The 21,926-nt window shown below is 40.2% G+C and overlaps 1 protein-coding gene across 2 annotated transcripts in view; it reads right to left on the reverse strand.

Annotated features, from left to right (window-relative positions):
- Window positions 1-21,926, reverse strand: part of ankrd11 (ankyrin repeat domain 11) — an 85,535-nt gene that overhangs the window by 58,206 nt on the left and 5,403 nt on the right. For both annotated transcript variants that reach the window (XM_020079890.2, XM_020079889.2), the window contains exon 2: window positions 7,122-7,201. The gene's annotated coding sequence lies outside the window, so the exon portion shown is untranslated. The remainder of the gene's footprint in view (window positions 1-7,121; window positions 7,202-21,926) is intronic.

Here is a 21,926-nt window from a genome sequence, read left to right on the forward strand (position 1 = left end):
ACATGTTGCTTTTGGTGTGAGTACGTAAAGGGTAAATGGAAAGATTGCTTATCCCTGCTCTGGATATACGTGCTCCGATAATGACCTTACATAATACACAACAACCTGTTTGCAGTGTTTACTAAGAAGTTGCAAAATAGAGTATTCATCCTTTGACTCTAAAAACAATCTGTATGACAAGCGGAATGTCACACACTTTCTGCAAATACTAGCAATAATTTTCTCCATAAATTTGACCTATGCCTCTGTGACTAAAACACAAGTTGAGAAAGAGACAAGCTTGATGGATGGATGAAAAAACTTCTCTGCATATGAACACTATTTCAGTTATGAGCCTACAATGAAATTGATATACATGTCTGGACCCATCTATGCACTGCACAGCTGGACAGCTGCAGGAAATCAAAGTCAGGAGCATAAAGGGAGGGGACAATGATGTGCACTGCTGCAAACACCATCATAAAAGAGCATGTTGTCACTGAGAGAAGAGATGGTAGTCTGATGAAGGTACACCTGGTGGGGGAGAAGCCCAAACCTGCTAAACTCTTCAGTTATTCCACAATCATATTTAAACAACACAACAAAGAGACCGGCTCCTGTACAGTCTAATTTACAAGATTTTGCAAAGGTGAAGTTCACACAGAAGGACTTGTTCAGACCGCTGAGGTTGAGGTGTGTGTGACTGAATAAGAGAGACAGAGAGGGGCGTGCAGACTTACAGTGTGTCAGACAACAAGGTCAGCCCATCCCGGGAGAGGTGTTGGCTTTCTAACAGAGCACAGCTACTTGAAACCAAGGTCACTGCTCTGTGGCTGTGAGAGGGGAGTGGGGCCAGACAGGGACAGCTTTGCCACATGGTCTGTGTATAAGTTTGATGTGCTGTGGTAGTGTAACTGCATGTGTTTGTGTGTACATGTGCGTGTCCAAATTGATGGAATTCAGATCTCTGGTAGAGTATAAATAAATAAATGAAGGAGTAACATATCCACAACCATTGAGGGCCAGATTTCCTGAAACCAGATGCCTTTCTGACATAAACAAATCAGAACAGAGTCCATTATCGCTGCCATTATGGCCAGAAACTGTAGAGAAGGGATCTTAGCTGCTATCTGCTCTCATTCAACACTGAATAGCCGTTTGCCTGGTTTTGACTACCTTCCTAGAGAAAAAGGGCAATTGACTCGCACTGCACGAGATTATGGTACAATGACCCGTAGTAACTCGACACAGTCAAACACATGGTTTAGTTTAGAGATTCAAACTAGCTGCTTATCAAGGCTGAGCTCTTACACATTGATGTGGAGACATATGAGGCAGTATGTGTCCCTTTGTTGTACATTGTCTTCAGATATGGTCCCGAGTGGACTTGAGCATTAGCAAGACATAGAAGGAATGATGAAGCATTTAACTCTTAACTTCATAAAAATATATGACAAACACTAACTGTACTAATGCCAATTTATTTAAGTAAATTATGATGACAATATGTCCTCACTTGATCCTCAGTGAGATCATAGACACACTGAGAGTTGGTAACCATGAGTAAGGATTGTATTTATCTACACCCAAAAATCTTATTTGTGCCTAACATTCATAGGGGCTGAATAAGGGGTGATGGATATTGGATTGACAATCAAAACCAAATTGTGTGAGCAGGGAGGGCTGCTTCAATGTTATCTTATCCTCCCCCACCTTGGACAAGGGCCTAGCTGCTCTAAAATTAGCCATCACATCTAAACACTGTCTTTGGTGCAGCAGCAACTCTTTGATGGGAACTTGGCTCATGGCTGACGTACTGAAAGCACACTCAAGCCCATCTCCAATGCAGAGATGACGCCAAGATAGTATACAAATGCAAACTAGAGACACACAGTCCTTGACTGTCTCAAATTTTATGTCCAGGGAGGAAGCATTTGGATGAAAGTGGGCTCAGTAACACAGTATAATAAACTTAATTGATAACTATCTATCATAATAATGGTGTGGTGTCTACTGCTGTGTCAATTGTGTTCATTATCAATATGAAAAAAAACATTCCAACCAAACATGATTTTAAAAGTCATAAATTAAGCATTGGTATAAACATATAAGATAATATTGCTAAAAACATTTACCGTTTCCATAATGTGATACATTACTGGAAGAATTATTCAACCAAATCAAACCATCTGTAATCGTCTTTTCTTTTTTTTCTTTTTTTACTAATTACAAGCAACCAAAAAACTAGAGTTCCATGACAAGACTCTTGTAAAGATAAAGTGAGGTGAGCCACAAAAAGAGAAATAAAGGAAGGGCGAAGACAGCGGCTATGAGTCAAAGGGAGAATGACATGAAACAGACCAGTTCTTAAAAATACAGGCTTCAAGACACTGATGGAATAAGTAGACAGTAGAATTCATAGCAATTCATAGACCACCAACATTATAAAGCAATGAGTCTAAATCAGTCTAACCATCAGGTACAGATCCTGTTTGCGTGTGTGTATTAACGTGTACTTAAGTTTGTGGAAAACAGTGCCTGGGAAGAAACCATGACCTCCCAGCAAGAGCAGGAAAAAATCCTGATGAAAGCAAACCAGCATCCTGTGCTCATGGAGCCAATGCACAAGCACAGATTCTACTATTTTTATCCCAAATTTGTGTAACCACATTATTTGTATTCATATCTAAATAGCAGGAGGGGCTTGGATGTAAATTAAATGTTCACACTATCAACATATGACGCCTATTCTTTATAAACATTGCCAACAGGTTTTGAAATGCTTGATGGCTTTTGAGACCTTAAAACACATATATCCCTCTACACAGATATAAATAACCGAACCCCTGAAGAGTCAGAAACAAGGGAGAAAGGCAGAGACTAATTTACCATGTAGAAAAACCGTATGAACTACATTAACCGCTGCAGCAATGTGTGACAAGCCAAGAGATAACTTGTTGAATATGCTTCTAGCATGATTATAGGCATGGTATTCAAATACCCCACAAATCTGAATTTAAGCCAGTAGAAACAAATAAGTGTTTTGTTGTCTGAGACGGAAAAATAACTGCTACTCATACCCATAACACCAAGTATCTTCTGGTGTCGAGTCCCTTCCCTCCTCATCAATTCAAGGGAAAATGCAGAAATAAAGAGCAAGCAAAGGATCATTGCTGCAAGATGTTGTGCATAAAGCTGCCGCTGTGCACTGCTATTTATCTTTTTCACTCTCACGCCTACGGGTTACTTCTTCTCAGTCAGAGTGCTAACTGGTCTGAACCTCCATTACACAGAGCACACTGGCCTCCCACTCCCACCCTACAGTGGCAGACTGCCAGGTGGGGAATAGTGTACGTGCCTGTGTGCGTGCGTTTATGTTCATGTGCTGCACAAAAAATACTTAGAAAGCATCTCATAACCTGTCAACATTTAGAAATTTGGCACAGAGCTCCAACACTCAAAATAACTCTAACCTTCTGTATAAACAGTGGGAATGCTGATATGGAACCCCTGGGCGGATACTAAAGCACCGTTTTGCATTCCCTTGTTTCCCTATCTCCCTGAAACTGTATGACCTATGGCAGTCCTCAAATTCCTCAGCCTAAGAGGTGCGCTCCACACCATTCAGCTTGCTATTAGCGTATTTCTCTGCACTCCATGCCACAGTGCCTCGCCTGTTCCCGGCAAACAGACTCCTTCTATACGACATCAGTATGCAGCTTGCTTAAGGGGGAAGAGGAGGAGCAGCAGAGGGGAGGAAGAAGGGAAGGTTGGGAAAACAAAGCCTCTATAGTCGTCTCTCCAGCCAGGCCAGGCCAAGCTGCACTAGCGGGGGCGGGTTATGTAATGCAACTAGCAGGGCCCACTTCCCTGTTCTGAGCTGCCGCACACACTAATCCCCACTGAGGAACGAGCCCTGCTTTAGAGGAAGGGGAGGGGATAGAAGGCGAGCTTTGATGGAACCAGTCGAGAAGGTGTGATAACAAGAATTTTTGCTTTTTATCTGCAACAAATCGACACACAGACACCTCCCCTCTGAGCTTATCTACTGATCTACCAGTCAGAATAATATCTGAACTGCTGCTACAGCACATTCAACACACTTTGGTCACTTATTCAAAACTATTTGTAAAAATGTAAATTTAATGTGTTCATGTGTGCTACAAAGCCTGAATCCATAACTTTAGTTCCACACATCTCTCTCACATAATCAGTGCTGAAATATAGTGGTAATAGGGGGTTACTAAAATGTCACTAAACAAACAGATATTGAATCATAACTAATCGTGTGATTTAGAATCAATTGACTGAGAAAAATCAGTGGCAAACCCGTCTTAATCACCACACACCTCAGTCACTTCTGCTAATGATGAAGACCAGGTGGAGGATTTAAAGCAGTTAAAAATAAAAGTCTGATTTACTGAGCCGCTTGCCTGGAAACCATGTGACTGGCATCACATGAGGGGAGGCAGGAGGAGAGTGGCAGAAGGTGTGTGTGTGTGTGTGTGTGTGTGTGTGTGTGTGTGTGTGTGTGTGTGTGTTACGTGCGTGCATGCCCAGACCCCAATAGGCACCATGCAGACTGCATCTGTTTTACTCTCAGCACCACAATAAGCTTTGTGATCAGTTTCCTTGGTTTCCACTGACAGTAAGCAGATATAGGCAGCACGGAGGGGTAAACAGTAGCAGCTCTTGCTGGTGCGCAGCTACAGGCACACAGACGCAAGAGAGGAAGGTGGGAGGAGAGTAAGAGAGTCAGAGACAGAGGAGAGAGATGAATTTGTGCAGAGGAAGAGGGGGGCTAAGCCAGTGTTGCAGCTGTTGGTCAGGACTGTAGGCAGTGCAGACAGCAATCACCAGGCTGCAGATTTCTAGTAACACATATTCACTGGTTTTGTGGCTCACAGATGGAAACAGTTTTTATACTGTTAAACTTTCAGGGGAGGGGTGATACTGAGTAATGCTCTAGTGCATCAAAGATCCAAGATTTTTGGACTGTCCAAAACATCATCAAAACAAAAAATTATCAAACAGTTTAGGAGTCTAAATCCATGATTCAGTGGCTACTACATATTTCAGTCTCTTTTTCAATAACAAGTCTAGAAAAAAATGTGATTTCCTGTACGCTGACTTAAATGAAGTAGATGTAGTTGTGTTTATGCAATGTAAGTGTGAGAGGGACGGAGAGAGGTTGATGGAGGGCTTTGGTTGGACACATGCTAGCTCTGCACTACAGAAGCTGTGACCTATTTTTCACAGTCTCTACCACACAAGCACATACGCACAGACACAGCCTCTGACAAAGGGATAGGAAAGCAGAGTTTAGGCATGCACTAAGCCCTGTTCTTAATACATGCATTCCAGTGGATAGAGCTCAATGCTGCTGCACTTGCCTGTTGGTACAAGCAACTTCTGCACACACACAGTCACTGCATGACTGACAATAAAAGGTAGAGCCTGACTTTTATAATATATAATCACATACACGTATACAAGTGCATTCATGAACAGGCAGTCTTTTTCAACACTGGTTAAATCAAACACAATGCACTAGTTGTTTGGTTTAAAAAGAAAAAAGATTGATATGCCTCAGACTGTTCTGATAATTTCATATTTAACCCTGGGTTTTCTAGGTAATTCAGGGCGATTCGCCATGGTTCGCCATGGTAACCAACTTCGCACACTTAATCTGTGTAGGAGTAGGTTAACTTCGATCAAAACTAATAAATGCATATAAAAGCACCACCTATTGGCCAATTAATTATCTTGGAAAATAGCAGCACTATTTGTGGAAGGCCCATGGAGCTTAGTGTGTGTATCATCACATGATCTCGTAGAAGCGCAAAAGTGTTCAGAGACTCATAAAACCCTTTGGAATTCCCTGACAATTTTTTTTTATATGAACGACCCTCATTATTGCAAAGGGCCAGCTCCACAGCAGGAGTGTACTCTTGTGTAGGAGGGCCCCCTCCCGTCTTTCTCATTTCATTTCTCCCTCTTGGCTGCATGCAAGGTCAAAGCCATTTCATTGTGCTCTTGTATACCTATATCATCATACAACAAAGACTGATTAAAGCACTAAAACCTTGTAGTAGGGCTGCATGACATATCTAAAATTTACCGTCATCACGATATAAACATCGCTAGCGATATACGTATCGCAAAGCATTGAACCGCAATAAATGGTATTCCATGTATTCATGCTCTACATGTCAATAGATTTGGCCAATCAGAAGGAGCCCTACTGCCCTAGATATTAAATAAAGATAGTACGATGAAGGGCCAGTCCAGGGTTTTTCCTGCATAGAGAATTGGGAGCCACTTCCATCAAATTTCGTGCTGTCTCCAACAAAAATTTTAGTACAGTGGAAACTGCAGTGATCAAGTTTGTCCTGGGCCAAATTAATGTCTATAAGTGGTTGATTACTATAAAAGCTTATTTATTATAGTCTCAGAACCTGAGGGCAAGGTAATAACGATTTCACACACACTCCGCTGCACTCTCAGGATAACATATATATATATACACTGTATATAACTATATATATAAATATATATATATACACACACAATATAATACTGTATATTCTCATTCTCTCTCTAGCTACAGTTTAAACATTGATCTGTTTGAAACATTGCTGATCATCACATGATGATTAATACTTTTCTTAAATGGGTTAAATCTTTCTTCAGAGCAGCGCACACATTCATCAGCCCATCCCTCTCTTCGTCTCTTGCTGACACACAGACACACACAAAAACAGTGTCATCGGACATATGTGTAAACTCAGATTGGGTAAAAACAACAGAATTTGTAGTCGGAGGAGATGGCGGGGCACACTTGGTTTGGCTCAATTTGGTTGTCTGTTAGCGTGAATGATAGAGACACAGAGAGGAGAAGTAAATTGAAATGTGTTTCATTTTTTGTTTTCTATGTTAGCAGTGAGCACGAAGCAGCTCAAACATGAAAGTGAGTTATATACATGGTTGACACCAACCAATATAAATCATAGGGTCTCAAGTTGCTTTACCAAAAAATACCCAACACACATCAACACACATCAACACACACACACACACACACGCCATTAAAGGAGAGAATATCAGCTTGAAGATGTCAAAGATGATTTTCATTAACATACCGATTCCATGGCTGTGGGAGAACGTCAGTGGGCTAAAATCCAACTAGAAAAACACCTGCTGCTGCAGAGTCCACAGAATCCTGAGAAACAAGATGAAAAGAAAACCAGGCATTAATTACTTGGACAGCACAAGCAGTTTCACATTCCTTGCAATGGATGGGTATAGGGGTGAATATAGAGGGTCATGTTTCTCCTCCCAGGATCGGTTCTCCCACAGTTCTCTTACAAGCTGAGAGAGGCCTATGCTGGGAGAACGGGGTACGCAGGCACTAAAATGTAGTGAGCTGTTTGTTCCTGTTTTTTGTTCCTTCAAAACCTCAAATCCATTTTTAGAACATAGGACAAGGAGGAGAATATCTGCACCCAGTCCCTGTACTTCCATCATTATCACAAACTGTTATATTGTCTTGTCCTTAACTGTATGTCTTGAGCCCACCTTCCCTGACAAAGCAAACGACTTGTGTATAGACACATTATCAGTTAAATGACATTTATGGGTTTGTTTTGATTTAAGATTTACTAGCTGATAACCTGCCATAGGAATGTCAACAATCCAAAACATACTCGGTTTTTATGATGGAACATTCGTTCACATTACAAATGTGCAAACAATTGCATTTTGAGGTATGCAGCAATGAGATAGAAACTTTATACAAGTGGAGCCAATAAACTGTTCATCATTGAATAATTGTACACAGCTACAGGTATGACAGTAAAATACATGTGAGGGTCTATCTGTGTCAACAAATTAAATGAAAATGGCCTCTCTGCTATTTCTCAATTAATTTGGAAAACTTCCACAAAATGCTAAAAATAGGCCATTTGCACAAAAAGGCCTCTTCATATGGCTTTGTAAGGAATCCTACATACGAACATCTGATTTTAAAGTCACTTGGAATAAATAGCTTGGAGTTTTCTGGTGTAAAATGATTGGCAGTCCTTCCCCATATTTAACATTTCAACCTGAATTTCTGTGACATAAGTAAGATCACAACAACTCCAGTTAGAAAAATGGGGGTTGGGGTCTCAAAAAGCACTCATCAAAGCACTGAACTAAGAATCATAGACAGAAAGAGAGAAATGTTTCAGAATTTATAAACAGGACGTGGTTAGGTAATGCAATACTACAACTATAAACTAAACTCAGTGTTTTGCATTTCTGGTGTTTAGTCACAATGCATCAATCTCCTCAGGAACAAAGATCGTTATATGTAAAAATATTTTACTTTAACATTAGTTGTGTCATGTTTAATGGTTTGTAAAAGAAGCACATATACAGAGGACTGTTGCATTAAACCCCTAAGGCTATGGGACCTGGTTGTCCTCAGAACATTTCCATATCTGGTCCATAGTAAGGAGCCAAATTGGAACACATATCACCCATGGTCCAGCATCCGAGATCTGCTAATGTTCCTAACCTGTCTGGCGAGTTGCCCTTCCCCCAGTCCCTTCCCAACTATGAGGACAAGGATTTATCAGGATTTAGGAGGCGGGACATGGGACGGTATTTAACAGAGGTCCATTGTCGGGGTAAACTGGTAACATTCCAGTGATTATTGGACCCCCCCAGTCTGAACCCACATTTGTTCCATCAATCTGGTTAAAGGCATCACAAGGGGACTGGAGTCCAATGGTCGTTTGGAACAAGCTGTCATGGTTAATACCATTTAAATAGACATAGTACTATTATCTCACAATCTACATTCATGCAAAATTTATTATTTATTATTGGGTAGGAGTGATCTTGTACCTTTGCTTTGGGATAAATATCAAACAGGACCCTTGTAGAGGGTTTTACTGGATAGATGAAAAGCTCATAGTACAGGCAGGGTGGCAGGTGGGTACGCAGGATAGGATTAAGGCCAGACCTCACTGGAAAGGACTAAGTGATAAGAAGGGTGATGGTTAGATCTGTATTTGTGTTTGTTCTGAAGTGGAACCTCTGGGGCTTTCACAGGGGGGATGGCAGGATTGACAGAATGTAATAATACAGCCAGGAACCAGAACCCTATACTCCCAAAACCTTACACTTCACTGTATAGCACACTTCAGAAAACTAACCCCTCTGTGGGAATAAGACAAAGACATAGGACACATTGCTCAGCCAACAAGAACTGTGGTATAACAGATAAGACTAACGATAGCTTAAGAATATAAATACACATGTGGAACTGGTTGCATCAGTTTGTTAGAAGCTTAGAGTTAGCTTGGGCTGTAGCTGGTTAATCTTAGTTGACTGAAATTGCACCTACTCTTCCACCAATCGATTGGTTGCAGGAAAAAAGAACCTGAGGGTCATGTTGAGATTAACTAAACCGGCCATGGTACACTGAGTGAACTCTATTCAATCATTATTAGACCGAGCATATTAAATATGTCAATTGTCATATGTTCACTCAAAAAAGTCTCAGTGTTAAACATAAAGTGGACTTAGCATCCAAATTATATTGTTAAGCTATGATATGCAAAGTGCAATTTGACTTTTAAACACAACACAAACGACCTGACATGGTGTCAATTATTTTGGAATTGCTTCTGATTAAAATTCAACAAATGTTCAATAAGTTCAACCTGGCAGTCCCCATTAGATTGGGAGAGTTCAAAGTTATCAAAACCCATGCTCCTCGGTAACAGTGGCCTTATAGCTTATTAGCTTTGACTAAGCTACACAAAAAGAGAATGAGGTGATGATGCAAAAATAGTGAATGGTCAAATTTACAAAATGTTTACAATCCATATGTGCAATTAAATATTTGTGCACAGGGCCAATTTGGTGGAGCTGATGAAACATTAGAGGTCAGAGGCCAAACCCCTGCTTTAAACCTTGGTACAATACAACCTTGCCCTGAGTCAAAAGCCTGCCTCCGCAATGTGCAAGTGCAGCCATACATACAACTTCTAGTTTTGTATCACCATGACAACATGTCTGCATATTAATTCATCTGCATGTTCACTGGACGTCACTGTTGACAAGCAGCTGAAATATCAGCTGCGTGTTTTAGAGATCTAAGCTCATCACTGCAACAGAGATGTCACCATATTGGTGGGGATCTGAACCGTTTGTGAGGCACAGGGGGGCAAGAAGCACATGTGTGGTCGAGGCAGCTGCACTACAAGCTCTTTAGAAACACTGCTGTAAGTGAGAGAGCTGGTGAGACCAATGATGGTTTGCACAGTGACCTTCAACAAGAATCAGAGGCTGTCTTTGATGCAGATAAGGATAAATCTCTTCACTGGAGCTGGGGCAATGGCTTTATACTAGAGAGACTGAAACGTTTAGTTGCAGCCAAACATGGCTTCTTGCTAGTCGGTTTTACCCATTCAATCATTGCAACAATTGTCCTACAATTTTTCACTGACTAAAGCTTCCTGTGCGCTCTGATGTCCAATATGGAGTCAACTATTAAGGAAAGGTCTATTACACAAACCAAAACCTGCACACTGCTAACAACTAAAATTAACTGAAAAAATTTAAGAATCCTGGGTCAATGTGCATGAACAATGGGAAGGCATAACGTTTGTTTGTGTGGTACCTTATCCCAGGCTAGCCAAATTTTAGCAGAGTTCATATACAGGAAACAGTATGCACTGGAATAGAAATGTTGGCAGAAAATCTCAGCAAGACAAAACCAACATTTAGTGCCTTTTGACATGATGAAATAAATTATATCGGCCCAAAGCAACCTGATGATAGACTCATGAAAAAGTGCATTAGCCTTAATTTATGTTGTTGGCTCCCATATCAATGTGATAAAAACCAGCAAGTGGCTGACAGCACAACGACACAGGCATCAGTCCTGATCGCCAAAAGTGGTCAAATCTTATTAACTTTCCAAGTTAACATCAACATCGGCGTTAAAGTGTATGGTACCTCTTTTTCCTCCTGATAAAATTTTATTCTTTCCATTTCACGTGTCTCGTGTGTAAGAGACTTCATCAACATGCCCACTCATTCTCATTTCCAAACAATTTCCTGCTGCATTCCCCACATGGAATAACTCAGACATTTTACCAGGGGCCTGCCAGGAAAAGTTCCAGAAAATCCCATTAGCAATTGACGTGGACACTCTCGTATACAGCCACTCTCAGGATTTCAGGAAAATGTCCAGATTTCAGCATGTCTGAAAGCAGCTTAAGTTATTCACTTATGAAAAAGTTCTTTGCACAGATTGGGATGCAACGCAATGTTTCAGCTCTATTTTATAACGTTAGTCTTTTCTTAGGCTACATAGCCACTGTTGTTTTTTGTATGTTCAAATATTTTTAGAAAGGTATGTAGAAGTAATTGTTATGTGTTGTAAGTATTGTTTTTGTTTTTTGACAAAGTATCGAAATGGGTATCGAAAATCAAGGAAATGTCATGGTATCAGTATTGATCACAAAAGTTTGGGTATTGTGACATCTCTTATCAACATTTTTAAAATAAGTTTAGCCTGTTCCATTTTAATTGTGAAAAACTTCCAACTGAAACACCTAAATACTAAAATTATCTACTACGCATGGATGAAACACTGCCTATAATATCCAGGGGGTTGTCTGTCAGTGAAGAACCCCTATATAAGATCAGAGCACAAAACCAAATGAACAATAGGAAGCAACAGCAGCTTAATATAGCCGTCTGGATTTGGCCTGCAGTATGTCAAAGCATCAGGTATCAGAGCTTATTGTAATATCTTCACTAATTAGATTCAGTCATCTGCTCTTCTATGCGCAAATACTGGAGGGGAAACCTGACACTGGAGGGTATGGGGAGACAGCTGAGGGGGGTGGAGAGATTGGCCAGGGGAGGAGAAAGATAAAGAGATGCACACCACACCTCTCCTCCTCAAAAACATCTAAATTATTGATAAAGCCTGGCTTCTACAGGGAGGGACCACAGCACACTGGTCCTCCATATATCCAGCATGAACAACCAGCACAGACAGCAGCATGACAGCTCTATCGAAATCAGTTTATCCAAACAGCCTAATGTGAGATAAAACATCTGCATAGAGGACAACAATGAGAGGTATATAAAAGCAAATGAAGGAAGGAGCATGAGGAGGGGGGGTGGGGGAGGTGTGTGTGTGTGTTTGTGTGTGTGTGTGGGGATATTAAATCAAGGCTGAGGAGTTAGAGGAGGAGGAGCATGGAGTGGAGAAGAGCTGCAATGAAACGGCAGCAGCAGCAGCACTGCTCATGACATGGTTGGCGACAGCGCTTGTTTGTTCAGCACAGCCATGCCACTGCAAGCTCAGCTCACACGCTCAGTTCCCCTTGCTACGAATCTTCTGCTGTTGTCAAGGTAACAAGCTCTCTGGACTGGGAAAAACCTTCACATTCAAAAGATGCTTTCTTTTTCTTTTAAATGCTGGCTACAACCAGAAACTTGCATGTGTTCTTAATATACAGCCTGTGCAGTTGAACGTATCCTCAGCTTGGCTGTGCAACAAAGGAAAACACTTTCAATTTTCCATGGATTTCAGAATTCATACTGTAACTTCTCTGATGTAGCTGGAATGAAAATGAAGAACAGCAATGACAACACGGTGATTGTTTTAACATTCATAATAATGCTTTTAAGAGCTGCTTCATTCAAGACAGAGGCTAAACCAGTTTAAGTCCTGACTAGCATGTTCAATCCTTTCTGATTCAGTGAAACATCCAGGGGGTTGCACCTAGTTGTTGCTCATATGGATTAATTAAAATGTGTATAATTACCATATAAAGCATAGAAGTTGTACTTGTATAGTTAAAAGCTTGGGCTTGTTGCATATTGTGTCCTTAAGGCTTACATTCTGATGAAGTCAAATTTAAAGGCTTTTCCTTATTATCTAACATATACAGCAGGGTCAAAAAGCCTGACACCACTTTGGTCACAGACTTTTGGGCCCAGCTTGTCGATTTTTTATATCGTCATCTACCTCAATCACAGCTCCATCCCCCTCTATTTGAGACAAATATATGCACTATATGTCACACAGTAAGGTGGTAACAGCTGTACTATTTACAGAAAAGTGGAAATTGTAACACTGCATTTATGTCGATACTAAGTCTGATTACGTTATTTAACATTTGACTAATAGCCTATGTATCTGACACTGAAATAACACTAATTATATAGAGTAGTTTATCTCACACGCTTTATGCATTTTAATTTAAATTGTAGTGGTTATGGTTAAAACATAAATACATAATATTTGACTTTGTAGTATTTTTTGGATCATCACAAACTCATGGTGGTACAGTGGCATTACAAATGTAATGCTCACAAACCATCTTTGATAAACACTGACAGCAGCACACAAACCAACAACAACCAAGTTTAATTTAGGCCTGCCATCAAGTTAATTAACTTCTTATTGCTTTAACCACAAACACTTATAAATGATGTGTGTGAGATCATTGCTATTTGAATGCACAATTCCCTTTCTGCTCTTTGAAAATATAAATATGATAAAGTAGATTTTACAAAAACAACTTCAAGCAATGTTACAGAAGCAAGGGCCAGAACTGCTGCATTGACAAAACTTGTGAATGCAGAAGAAGCCAAGAAAGAGTGTGGCTTTGGATTTATCATGCAATTAATGTTGATAACTGAACGATCACTGCTGTTAAGACAAACTGTCTGCATCTGTCAAGCCACATCAGCACTAAATCTAAAGGGTATCGATTACACCATTACAACAACCAGGTTTTTCTCAGTAAATCCAAAAAACAATAACACTGCTCTTAATTTAAGACAATGTAAATGTATTCTTCCTAAGTTATGACTTTGAAAATACACTTGAAAATCAACTGACTATAACACAACCATAATATCTGCACTTACAAAGAGTTTCTCTTTAAGCCAGTGGTGTCTAAGCCATATTTGCTCATTTCAAACACTACACCTGCTAGCTTCAAATACATGGGCGCTGAAATGAAAATCAAGCTATACCACAGCGCATACGCAGCCAGTGTGTCCTGGGCTTAAAGCAGCAGAAGAAGTTGCATAAACATCCCAATCCTCTACGCTAAAGTTGCCAAAACACACAATCTTATGATCTATTTCTATGATGACACTGAAAATGCCGAAATAATGCACTTGCGATACAGCCTACAATTAACTATAATGAGACAATAGAGTTTATTTATGTAGTAACAGCTATATCCTTTGAGTAATGTTGGTGCAACTGGAACTTATTATAGCTACCATATCGCAAATACAACATTTCTCGCCCTAAATTAGTTGGTCTTTCTATGTCTCGTAGAGCTAATTTGAATGTGATAGCCAACGTCAAAGTTAAGTTCATTTGTTGATCTATAATTTAGACAGCTAACTAGCAAAAAAACATAGGCTTTAACACTTTTTTCTTGCAAGTCACTCACTTACCAGTGTGTTATTCTACATTTTGACATCTAGATTATAATTTTCAATGGAAATGTATATTGGTTTTAAATATCAGTTGACCGCTATTTCCACAGTTCTGCCATTTGTCATTTTCTGTAACCATGGTTGCAGTGAAAGACAGAGCTCTATGAATATTGGAAGTGGAGGAAAAGCAGCACATGGTACATTATCGACATAAACACCCGCACATGCTCTAACACCACAGAACAAGTCGAATGTGTTGGTTCTGAAAGCCTGCGGCCATCCGTTCACCCACACAATTCTCTGCCAGTTAAAAAGTAGGCATTTAATACACATCTCCAGCTGACACACATTGTCAGTCTACTTTCCAATTCTACAGTAGGATGTGCAACTCCTATTTCTATTGGTGCAAATTCCATGTTCTTGATCATAGCAATTGTCAGACAGCATGGGTCCACTAAGCAGGTGTGACAATGGGTGGTGCCGATAGCTGACATGCACATGGGCTAGCAAATATGTTGGTAACAGAAACCTATTGACACCACAAACCCAACTTGTTGCATCTAGTGCATGCACATCATGCAGGATGCCACGGTTACATTGTCAAAGACATTGTATTTTGTTGGGACATATTGTCTGTAACCCGTTTCTCATTTTTGAAAGGGTTGAGCAACTCACATTTAGCCCTCATTGGAAACAGGAGTTTGACAAAAGTATACAGAGCAACAAGCCAGCAAGTAAAAGTAGTCAGCTAAGCGTGTCCTTAGCAGGGAAAAGCTAAGATTTGGTAGCCTCTGGTAGAACATGATAATATAAAAATATATCACAAGGATCATGTATATTACTGGAAGATATATTACTTATTTTAAAAACATTATTTGGATTATCTGATATGACAACAAAGTATTGTTTTAGAGCAGCAAATTACAATAACATCAATAATCTCTCAATGCAAAGGAATCTAAAATGTCAGTAGAATGAAAAACATTCCTGAAATTGCAACCGTCAAAGTAGTCACTGCTTCCTCAGATCCTCCTCCCTCTGAAGCTGCTGTGATTCACTGTCTGCAGGTACTGCTGGTAGAGAAGGTGGGCTGGATTGTCTCATGCAGTAGGGACGTTTACAAGAATTTGGGGCAAACTAAACTACATATTTTAGCTTCCCCATCCAAATTTCCTGTTAGCTAAACCGGCATGCTGCGGTTGTGTAATGTATGTTGGCTGACTCAATTATTTGTTTTTATACATGCGTGTTAAACAAGGGGTTTGATAAAGTATGGGCCTTTTAATTAGACTTAAAATGAGAGTTGTTGTCATCAACTTCAACTGGTTCACTGTGTGCAAACACAGGGAATTAGAAATAAAGTATATCTCTAAAACAAGCCAGCCTCAAATTTAGAACTGTTACCTTCTGCAGTCAAGGAAAATAAAGGTTGTGGTCACTATTTGCGGAAATACCGTGATAGAGTAGCCAGCTGGACTTCTATGAGAAGTCATCTGTTTGGCCGACAGCAGGCGTTTATGGAAAGGCTTTTAGATGGGTGCGCATAAATTAAAGGCTGTGTGAAAAGTACTGCAAAGCACACGGTGCACACAGTGGGGAAATGACTACAGCAATAGGTTGATGCATGTATATATTAAGACAACATAACCCGATAAAGAGTTGCCACTGAATATAACCATGCTTAGTAAGAACGCTAGCAAAGGCTGTCAAGCTACTATTATGAACACCAATAACCAAATGATTCCATGAATGTACACACCCACATGGTATGTGTAATGTATATTTTTTCCCTCTCACTCCTTGGAGGGAAAAGACAAATCACACACAAGCTTGCTGCAGAGGGCTTTGATCCCTTAGATAAAAAGCTGGTGACAACTCTTCTCTCCACTCTCTTCTGTGGAAGTATGAAATATACAGGACTCAGGCCATTTATGATAAAAACCTAGTAAATATTTATATTTACCAACATTTCATATAAAAGCTGGACATATGGTGAATAGGCAACTGTAGAAACAGAACAGGGATCTCAATCACTTCCACTAAATCAGGTAATAGAGTGTAATTTGCACTGCTATCATAGCAGCACTGCATGTTTATTAGGCATCAGGCTCTTCCAGCAATGAAAAAAGGCTTTTTTACGTAAATGTATATTTGAATGTGGAACTACAGAAAAGACATGCCATGTAAATAATCTTTACACAAAATGCAGTAGACTAAATATCGAAAAACACCAAACCTGTCGGTGTGTGTGGGCATAATTTACTGACTTTTGTCAAAGAAGAAAAGAAGGCCAACAATTAGGTCCAACGCCCTTAGCTTCCTGCAAGTCGAGCTTCCTGAGGACCCAGGGCTACTGCATCGAGGTGGAAAGGCGGGTGGGGGGCAGGGGGGCAGGGACAGGAGAGGGAGGATGGGCATATGAGGATGCAGTATGAAAAAATACGGAGAGTATTGCAGAGACTCACATAGCTCAACATAAGCAGCTTTCAGACTCTGCAGATCATTCACTGGCTTTAGTCTTCAGTAAAGGTACATTTAATTACACATCAAATCAACGCAATGCAATGATGTTTGTCACAGAGGTGTGACTTCTGAGACTATTTGCCATCTAAGACTTTAATTCCATCCATCTCTACAACTAAGTTTGAAGAGATTTAACCTAACTATATCTAAACAAGTACTGCTGTAACATAGTCACTGGTTTAAGTGGAAGAGGAGCAAGAACAGAGGTGGTTAGGTATGTAAAGAGAGAGAGAGAGGGAGGGGGGGTGATCCAAGTGTGTGAGAGAGCAGCATAACAGTGCAGCACAGGGATGAGTTCAATAGACTACAATATATTCTGTCCAAGAAATACAGAGGATGACACGGTGAAATTGATAGATACATTCCAGTGGAGTACAATTAGGGTGTATGTGTGTATTGCCAATCAACATAAACAAGCAAGATGTATGAATAGGTGCAAATGAAAATTGACACAAATTGCCAAAAAAAACTAAATCCCAGCTTTATCAATTAACAAATTAGCCACTTATAACTACATAATTAAAAAGGAAAAAAAGAGCTTCTTCTGTAAAAACCACATGGTCCCAAAACAAATCTCGACAACAATACTTATCACTGATCACACACTTGGGAAACTTAACGTGACAGCAACTAAATCATAGCCTCTGACATATATTGCTTGAGATGAAAATCCTGAGGCAAAATATGTGCGCATTTAAAGCTTACAGGAGCTGTGTTTTTCCATTATTTAGACCTTTTAATGGTGGGGCTTTAAAATCTGACTTGAGAGAGCTGGCAACAAAGGAGGAAATTTTAATGCAGGAAGCCATCCGATTCATTATACTGTTTTTATGACACTAATGTTTGCTTCCTGTCTTCCAGGTGTGTTTTCTGACACCACAGACCATGAATGTAATACTGTTGCCAGCTTAAGTTTCCTCTCCGTTAGTCCACCTCAATGTGGAAGACTCCTGTTTTATCACAAAACTGTAACGATACAAGGCACTTGAAACTGCACTGAAATTAAGATAAAGGCATGGTGGCTCATAGCAAGGAAAAATGTGGTCAAAATAAAATAACAAAATATGACACTTCAGAAAAAGGACCAGCAGTGATAAAGTATACACAATTTGTAGAACATGTGCTAAACTATGCAAAAACATGGGTATGATCCTTCACCCTTTTCTTTGAAAACTGTACATTCAAACAGGCCATGCAGTGATTGTGGGTGAGAAATGGCTTTGCATAAGTAATGAGTAGGAATAAAAGGCTGTCCTACATCCACGCCAGAGATTACACTGCTGGCTGCTGTTTCTATAAAAAGATTCACTGCAGGGAGTATGAGTGGCACAAGCACACAAAACCACGCACACACACGCCCTCACAAACACAGAGATGGGCACAAAAACAAGGCAGTGTATTTATAGGGAAGAAGGTTCTTGCATCAAAAGAACTTTAAAGATCAGTGTCTGGTTAACTGTAGTCACCCAATCACAGATCTATGACTGTTGCGAGTCTTGGCAGACGAACATAGTGAAATGCTGGAAAGATTATTGGTAGCTCGGGGCCAACTTAAAATGTCCTCTATATTTCCTGCTCTCCTATTTTCCACTTCTCATTTAGGCTGCTGCCTTTCTGGGCAAACCAAATACCTCAGTGAATTACCTCCACAATGTCTGACACAGGGATTCAATGTGGACGTACAAGGCTCGATACAAGGGCCAAACACATAGTGGCCTGTAGCTTTAAAAGCTGCTCTGTGCTGCCACATATTCAGGAGGGAAAGTCCCTGCGCAGGCTGACTGAAGATGATGTGATTTTCCACTACCTCTTGAATGCTCTAGTTAAACATACGAGCTAATTCCTGCATGTTTCATTCTCACCATCTCGATGACTTAGGAAGAATGTTAAATACAATATCAAATAAATTGATATTAGTATTGTGGGAAACAGACCCACAGCAAACACCTCCAATGCTTAGTTGTGTTTAAGTTGTGGCAATTCAAAAATAGTAATGCTTCTCTGACAAGTTCACATCAACTGTTGTGTTTGACAAAGGGCATTACCTGATCATGAATCTCACATTATTATACAGCAAATCAAAGCAAAACATCAAACATCTGTATGTGAATATATGTGATTAGATGGTTCAGTTGACACATCTTGCTTTTTGTTGTCAGAAGAGTTATGAAATGCATGAAAAAAAACATGAAATAGTGATCTGATTGCAGGTCTTGGTGAGGTGGTCCAGAAATGATCACCAGCCTTGGTTGACAGGTACCATGCCTGCAATCTAAAAGTTATGTAAGGCATGATATTTTCAGTGGCACTATATTAGAATGAGTACTTGAACTAAGCATCACACAAGATAGTCTCCAACAAAATATCCCCAGAGCTTAACGCTGTTTATTGTTGAAAGACTTGAAAGCTGAACAGTCTCTATGTTTTATGTATTTCCCCAATTCAGGGGTGCAACACTGACATCAGTGTCTGTGTGTTGTAAAGACAATCCCGTGATCTCTGAAGCAGAGTTAATATGTTGCTTCCTGCATCTGCCTGCTGCACCCGGCTGCTCCATCTTTGGCTTGAATAATGCTGAGGATTTGATGATGTTGTGAATGTGTCTGTGCAGAGAACCTCTCGTTGTGTTGCGCATGTGTGAAAAGCAAACTGTGGGTAAACTCCGTTACCAATGCTCCCGATTTTACTCGCAGGTCATGTCTGAAAATGGCTATGGTGACTGTTAGCGCCACAAGATTTTGATCCAGCCAACAGATGGTGTTTCATTACATGGATTTTTACATTTGTGGGGTTGGCCCCCATGTTAAGAATATTAACACAAAAAAACTTGGATTATGTATATTATTTGGCTGTACTGAATGTATTTCTGTACATTCTCAAACTTCTTATCACTTATCTTTCACAGCAGATCTTGATAATTTACTCTACCAAGAATTCTACCTAGAAAGTAAACTTTAACTTATTCGACCAACTGAAAAAGTATATTTGCTGGCTGATGATGAATTGTGTAGCGGCAAACGTTCAGCCAGATTTATATTCTGTCCGTTTCTTTGCTGCAGCCCTTTAGCTGGGGTACCAATGTAGTAGTTTACCTGAAATAAATAAGGCTGCGGTTAGTGATGCAATGCTACTGCCAGCATGAATTTGGCTTTCACACGTTCCCCAAAACGCCTCGAACATTGTCACATGCACACCTCTGAAGACATCCGAGTTATCCTGGAAAGCTGGATGAACTCAGAAAAATGACACACTGGCCTCATTTGTGTGTCTAAAGCTTGTAATAAGAACAAGCTTCTTCTCCAGGCCAATAGCACAGCACGGCCTCCATTATAGCAAGCCAGGAACAAGAACTTTAAATTCCACAGCCCTTACAAACTTCATAAATAAGTCTAGATGAAGAACTCACATCTGTAAATCATCTGTCTGAAGGCAATTACCCCAACAATATGAAAGAAAAGTAAGAAAAGCATCACGGTCAACAGGTGTAACATTAGAGTCTGTTAAAACGGACAGTGGGATGAATCACAATCTCTTTATAGCCACTAGCCTGGCTGTAAAGACAGAAAAGAGCTGAGTGGTGGAAATGCATGTACTGGTCAAAAGGGTGCTTAGATCCTTTGTGTAAAGTATACTGCCCCACAGCATGCTGGGTGAAAAACAAAGTACGTATTGGCTAGCAGGGGCGTGGGCCTGAATGACGGACCTCCTCTCTTTGGTATTTAGGTATGCCTTTGCTTTTCATTCACATCCCACTTGCACAACTGCAGAGGCCCATCTCCCCACAGTCTTCCCCTCCCCCTTCCTGTTGTTGCATTTCAATGTAAATGGGTGGATGAATGGCTGCAGCTGGCCCATCAAAAGGCCAGCCCTGCTGAAGGGCCTTGGTGATTGAGATTCAGCCAGGCCACACCACCTCTACCCTCCCCCACCCAACACTTTGTCACAACACCCTTACCCCCTGTCTCAGCTTATAGCTTATGTCCAACATGAAGCGGATGTCTTGGTACAAGACGGCTTAAAGAAAACTGATATAGCCATTTGCCTCTGAGCACAAGTAGTCAGCATGAAGCAATCTCTAAAAGTGGCAATAATCCCAGACATATTTTATTTATCTCAGGGTGACAAAGGTTGGTTACAGACACAACACAAATCATGTTCCATCTCTGCAGTGATGGGGAGCACAAAAGACAAAACTGCTTAATTTATCATGCCTACCATCAATTTGATTACATTCTCCAATCTGTATTTGGGACCTGGAGCCCTCTGCATATTAATCTAAGCATTTTGGTTAAAATTACCCAATGTAGATTTTGACCAACTTCTTGTCTATATAATATGCAACTAACCCAATCTAGGATTCTGTCAGCAATAACTGCCCATGGTTACTTCAAAATAAAGCTTTATTCATTAAATATTATGTGTACACTGCATGAGCTAGTTCTAATTTTCTTTCACTCATGGAGTTATTGCTGCAATGCATGAATTACATTTTGTTTTATAACACAATTTGTTAAGATGTTTAAAAAAAACAAACACATGAGCCTGATACCTTAGCTTTAGATAGTCATGACAAATCGTTAAGAAGAGGGCTTAAGATTCAAGAGTAGAGACAAAGTAGGTACGTGAGTCCAGGCAAGGAAGCTTGTCTTGTCTTTTTCACTGTGTGTCAACTACAGGCTGAGTAGACCATAACTGCTCAGCCCAGAGGGACACATCACACAGACTCTCTGCCATCAGCTCCCAGACCTGGCCAACTGACCTCAGGACATTTCCAGTAGTATCCATTTCTGCCATGTATGGAAAATACATCATCCCATGCTACTTCCAGCACATTCAAACTAAGCACCTACTGTTGTCTTACGATTTGTACCAACCCTGATTTATATCTGCCCCTGTGTCAACATTGATCATTTTTAAAGAATCACTCTTGCTTAGTGTAAACCTGG

Source organism: Paralichthys olivaceus, chromosome 1 (genome assembly GCF_024713975.1).
Source record: "Paralichthys olivaceus isolate ysfri-2021 chromosome 1, ASM2471397v2, whole genome shotgun sequence".
Lineage (NCBI taxonomy): Eukaryota > Metazoa > Chordata > Actinopteri > Pleuronectiformes > Paralichthyidae > Paralichthys > Paralichthys olivaceus.